The sequence below is a fragment of the Rhinoderma darwinii genome, chromosome 3, assembly GCF_050947455.1.
Source record: "Rhinoderma darwinii isolate aRhiDar2 chromosome 3, aRhiDar2.hap1, whole genome shotgun sequence".
NCBI lineage: Eukaryota > Metazoa > Chordata > Amphibia > Anura > Rhinodermatidae > Rhinoderma > Rhinoderma darwinii.
This window is the reverse complement of record NC_134689.1, coordinates 60,973,420-60,979,903: the sequence shown is the minus strand read 5'-3', so window position 1 is coordinate 60,979,903 and position 6,484 is coordinate 60,973,420.

Genomic DNA, 6,484 nt, shown 5'->3' with positions numbered 1-6,484 from the left:
TTTTTTGAGAAAAATCACACTGTGTCTCAACTGAGATTCAGAATCATTGATTCTGTGCCTCTGTTGAGACGTGGGGGTGACAGGGGGTTGGCTCTCAAGAGAAAAGAGCTTGAGTGGATTTATAGGTTGGAGACTATGTACCCAAAGGGCCTTAATATAGAATATCCATATGGCCCACACATTTAATATATTGGGGGGTTACTTACCCGGGTCCCTGGGGGGGGATTTCTTTTGTACGGTCTACGTCCTCTTTGGTGTAGTTTGTGGTACATGTATATAATAATACGTGGAGTTTTATTTAGACTCCTTTTGTACATGTGATTGTTTTAATTATTTGTGTATTCTCTGTATATTCAGGAATAATTGTCTTCTCATTTTTTCGTCTTTAGGTATATACACTTTTTCACAAGCACTGTGAAGGTTGATGGAAGGTAGCAGAGGCTCTTCTCGTGGGGACCGTTGATTCTTCATGTGAATTGTTCAATGTGTCATTTGTGTGTATTGTTTCACATAGACCATAGCGCTATAGTGACAGAGTGTGCATTTTATCTTTTTGTAATGTTATATAACAGCTCTGATTTTATTTAAATGTTTCCATAACTTGAACGATCAAATAGTAGATCATTATTGTATATTCCCTACTTGTGGGGTGTATTTACATGATACATGATTGTCCCCCTTTTTTGTGGGACACTCTGCATCCCTATTTAGGCTGCTGTGTAATGTCATGAATCCCTGTTTCTTTCCCTTAGTGACTATATACCACATGATCGTTATATATTGTATATTTTCATGCTCACATAGATTGAGACTGGATCTTTGGATCTATGATCTTTGTTGTGGACTATGGCCACTGGGCTTCAAAATCTACCAGTTTAGATGGAGTATGTATCTACTCCTTATTTACACTGCTGGATTTAGCCCCAGTATTGAAATTATAGATCTACGCTGTATATATAGTTACCACGATTTTTTTCGAGACTGGCGCATGCGCGGTGATCCTGGAACGCATATTCCGCTACCGCGCATGCACGGTCACGACCACTCTGTTTGATGCGTTCCACCGGATTGAACATCCGGTATGGACGCCATCTTGGACCATGCGCCGTTGAAGCGCGCGGACTATAGACGCCGGCTATGTGCACACTACTACTGAACTAATAACTGTAAGTTCATTAACTTCAATCAAATTATAATTGGCCTCTGCCTCCTTCCTAATCATCCTAATTGCCCTTATTATCGTGTTATGGTATGTACACTATTGCTATATTTCACATATTGATTTTGTTTGGCATTTTTACAGAGGGAAGATATACACCCTTGCAACATTGATTTTACTGTGTTGTTAAATTTTTATTCACATGTATTCTCTTGGGAATTGTACGTTTATTGGCTTGATTGCTGTATAATGTATGCTCCCTCTATTTATACTTGACACCATTGTTAATTTGTGATGGCTTGAGAAAGGTTCCTGTTGAACCGAAACGTTGCTGTGATTCCTTGAGGTGAATAAATCCACCCTGTTTTTCATCCGTCTTGAAGTCCGTGGTGCCGTTACTTCGTTCTATGTTGGTATTTATATATATATATATATATATATATATATATATATATACTGTGTGTGTGTGTATATAGATATATATTTATATATATTGTGTGTGTGTGTGTGTGTGTGTGTGTGTGTGTGTGTGTGTGTGTGTGTGTGTGTGTATGTGTATATATATACACTACCGTTCAAAAGTTTGGGGTCACCCAGACAATTTTGTGTTTTCCATGAAAACTCACACTTATATTTATCAAATGAGTTTCAAAATGACTAGAAAATATAGTCAAGACATTTACAAGGTTAGAAATAATTATTTTTATTTGAAATAATAATTTTCTCCTTCAAACTTTGCTTTCGTCAAAGAATGCTCCATTTACAGCAATTACAGCATTGCAGACCTTTGGCATTCTAGCTGTTAATTTGCTGAGGTAATCGAGAGAAATTTCACCCTATGCTTCCAGAAGCCCCTCCCACAAGTTGGATTGGCTTGATGGGCACTTCTTGCGTACCATACGGTCAAGCTGCTCCAACAACAGCTCTATGGGGTTGAGATCTGGTGACTGTGCTGGCCACTCCATTACAGATAGAATACCAGCTGCCTGGTTCTTCCCTAAATAGTTCTTGCATAATTTGGAGGTGTGCTTTGGGTCATTGTCCTGTTGTAGGATGTATATATATACACTACCGTTCAAAAGTTTAGGGTCACTTAGAAATTTCCTTATTTTTGCAAGAAAAGCACAGTTTTTTTCAATGAAGATAACATTAAATGAATCAGAAATGCACTCTATACATTGTAAGGGTATGTGCACACACACTAATTACGTCCGTAATTGACGGACGTATTTCGGCCGCAAGTCCCGGACCGAACACAGTGCAGGGAGCCGGGCTCCTAGCATCATACTTATGTACGACGCTAGGAGTCCCTGCCTCGCTGCAGGACAACTGTCCCGTACTGTAATCATGTTTTCAGTCCGGGACAGTAGTTCCACAGAGAGGCAGGGACTCCTAGCGTCTTACATAAGTATGATACTAGGAGCCCGGCTCCCTGCACTGTGTTCGGTCCGGGACTTGCGGCCGAAATACGTCCGTCAATTACGGACGTAATTAGTGTGTGTGCACATACCCTTAATGTGCTAAATGACTATTCTAGCTGCAAACGTCTGGTTTTTAATGCAATATCTACATAGGTGTATAGAGGCCCATTTCCAGCAACCATCACTCCAGTGTTCTAATGGTACATTGTGTTTGCTAACTGTGTTAGAAGGCTACTGGGTGATTAGAAAACACATGAAAACACTTGTGCAATTATATTAGCACCGCTGTAAACAGTTTTGCTGTTTAGAGGAGCTATAAAACTGACCTTCCTTTGAGCTAGTTGAGAATCTGGAGCATTACATTTGTGGGTTCGAATAAACTCTCACAATGGCTAGAAAAAGAGAGCTTTCATGTGAAACTCGACAGTCTATTCTTGTTCTTAGAAATGAAGGCTATTCCATGCGAGAAATTGCCAAGAAACTGAAGATTTCCTACAACGGTGTGTACTACTCCCTTCAGAGGACAGCATAAACAGGCTCTAACCAGAGTAGAAAGAGAAGTGGGTTGGCCCCGCTGCACAACTGAGCAACAAGACAAGTACATTAGAGTCTCTCGTTTGAGAAATAGACGCCTCACAGGTCCTCAACTGGCAGCTTCATTAAATAGTACCCGCAAAATGCCAGTGTCAACGTCTACAGTGAAGAGGCGACTCCGGGATGCTGGCCTTCAGGGCAGAGTGGCAAAGAAAAAGCCATATCTGAGACTGGCTAATAAAAGGAAAAGATTAATATGGGCAAAAGCACACAAACATTGGACAGAGGAAGATTGAAAAAAGGGTTATGGACAGACGAATCAAAGTTTGAGGTGTTTGGATCACACAGAAGAACATTTGCGAGACGCAGAACAACTGAAAAGATGCTAGAAGAGTGCCCGACGCCATCTGTCAAGCATGGTGGAGGTAATGTGATGGTCTGGGGTTGCTTTGGTGCTGGTAAAGTGGGAGATTTGTACAAGGTAAAAGGGATTTTGAATAAGGAAGGCTATCACTCCATTTTGCAATGCCATGCCATACCCTGTGGACAGCGCTTGATTGGAGCCAATTTCATCCTACAACAGGACAATGACACAAAGCACACCTCCAAATTATGCAAGAACTATTTAGGGAAGAAGCAAGCAGCTGGTATTCTATCTGTAATGGAGTGGCCAGCGCAGTCACCAGATCCCAACCCCATAGAGCTGTTGTGTGAGCAGCTTGACCGTATGGTACGCAAGAAGTGCCCATCAAGCCAATCCAACTTGTGGGAGGGGCTTCTGGAAGCATGGGGTGAAATTTCTCCCGATTACCTCAGCAAATTAAAAGCAAGAATGCCAAAGGTCTGCAATGCTGTAATTGCTGCAAATGGAGCATTCTGTGACGAAAGCAAAGTTTGAAGGAGAAAATTATTATTTCAAATAAAAATCATTATTTCTAACCTTCTCAATGTCTTGACTATATTTTCTAGTCATTTTGCAACTCATTTGATAAATATAAGTGTGAGTTTTCATGGAAAACACAAAATTGGCTGGGTGACCCCAAACTTTTGAACGGTAGTGTGTATATATATATATATATATATATATATATATATATATATATATATATATGTGTGTATACATGCCTTGTGTGTGTATGTGTGTATGTGTGTGTGTGTGTTTGTGTGTGTGTGTGTGTGTTTGTATATTCAAAAGAAGAGAACATGAAGCAGCACTGAAAAAAAGGAAATTTATTCATCCATAGCAGTCCTATGTTGGATGAGTAAATTTCCTTTTTTTGAGTGCTGCTTCATGTTCTCTTCTTTTGGATATCTAGTATATAAGGAGAGGTCACTCCTTTATTTCTGAAGCTTTGCACCAGCCTAGTTATGCGTTTATTCACAGTGCTGCTCCAATCTTCTGTTCTTTTTGTCTATGTGTCTGTATGTGTATACATGGTGTGTGTGTGTGTGTGTGTGTGTGTGTGTGTGTGTGTGTGTGTGTGTGTGTGTGTGTGTGTGTGTGTGTGTGTGTGTGTGTGTGTGTATACAGTGAAGGAAATAAGTATTTGATCCCTTGCTGATTTTGTAAGTTTGCCCACTGTCAAAGACATGAACAGTCTAGAATTTTTAGGTCAGGTTAATTTTGCCAGTGAGAGATACATTATATTTAAAAAAAAAACAGAAAATCACATTGTCAAAATTATATATATTTATTTGCATTGTGCACAGAGAAAGTTTTTTTTTATATAATCTATCTCTCACTGGTAAAATTAACCTAGCCTAAAAATTCTAGACTGTTCATGACTTTGACAGTGGGCAAACTTACAAAATCAGCTAGGGATCAAATACTTATTTCCTTCACTGTATATATATATATATATATATATATATATATATATATATATATGTGTGTCTGTATATGTATACATGCTTTATGACTGTGTGTGTGTGTGTGTGTGTGTGTGTGTGTGTGTGTGTGTGTCTGTATATGTATACATGCCTTGTGTCTGTCTGTGTATGTGTGTGTATATATGTGTCTGTATATGTATACATGCCTTGTGTCTGTCTGTCTGTGTATGTGTGTGTGTATATATATATATATATATATATATGTGTGTCTGTATATGTATACATGCTTTATGTCTGTCTATGTGTGTGTTTATATATGTGTCTGTATATGTATACATGCCTTGTGTCTGTCTGTCTGTGTGTGTGTGTATATATGTGTCTGTATATGTATACATGCTTTGTCTGTCTGTTTGTCTATATATATATGTACACATGCCTCGTGTGTGTGTGTGTGTGTGTGTGTGTGTGTATATATACATGTGTATATTTGCCTGTATTTGTAGAGGGCAGCAATAGAGTACCCCGCACAGGGCGCCATCCAACCTAAGGCCGGCCCAGCGTGATCTGCCCTTGCAGTATATTACCTACTGAGGGCTCTATGGGGGTATTGCAGTCAGTCAGATGCTCAGCCCCCCCTACAGTATAATCCCCACCATAGAGCCCTCAGTAGTTATTATTATACTGTAAGGGAGGGGGCCAGAGCATATGACTGACTGCTGAGAGCTCTATGGGGGGGATAACCCCCCCCCTCAGAGCCATCAGAGTCGGACACTCAGACCCCCCATGTAGTATAATTTCCCCCATAGCATCCTTTAAAGTGTAACTAAACTTTAAAAAAAACTTTTGACACATCACACTGACATGTCAGAAGTTTTGATTGGTGGGGGTCAGAGCACTGGGATCCCCACTGATCGCTAAAATGAAGCGTCAGAAGTGCTCGGGTGAGCGCTGTGCCGCTTCATTTCTGATTGCCTTTTCTTGGATTGGTGTATGGGCTCAAAGACTCACAGCGCTCACCCAAGCACTTCTACCTCTTCGTTTTAGCGATCAGTGGGGGTCTCAGTGCTCGGACGTTCACCTGCCAAAACTTCTGACATGTCAGTGTGACATGTCAAAAGTTTTTAAAAATTTAGTTACACTTTAAAAAAAAGGTGTTATCATTTTTATTAGAGGAGTCCCTGCACTAGCTTTTTCTGGCTCACAGGACCTCCCAGATGGGCCAGAATTATCTATTAATATTTTTGGCGCATCTCTAGGTCCTGTGCGCCACAATAGAAATTACAGTTCATTGACCTCTAGTTTCTATTGCGGCACAGGGGAGAAGACTCCTGTGTGTGAGTATAAGTTTTTTTATTTTTCTTATTGCAAATTTTGGTTTTGAAGGTTCCGCTGGACTGTTTGGACTACGTCGATGATTTACACTTCATTTTATTTATTTTTAAATAAAATGGTCAAAGAAGTTTTTGTGGGGGCATTTTTATTTCAATAAAAAATGATTTTGTTTTTTTAATACTTTATTACCACCTTAGTAAGGGCAGTT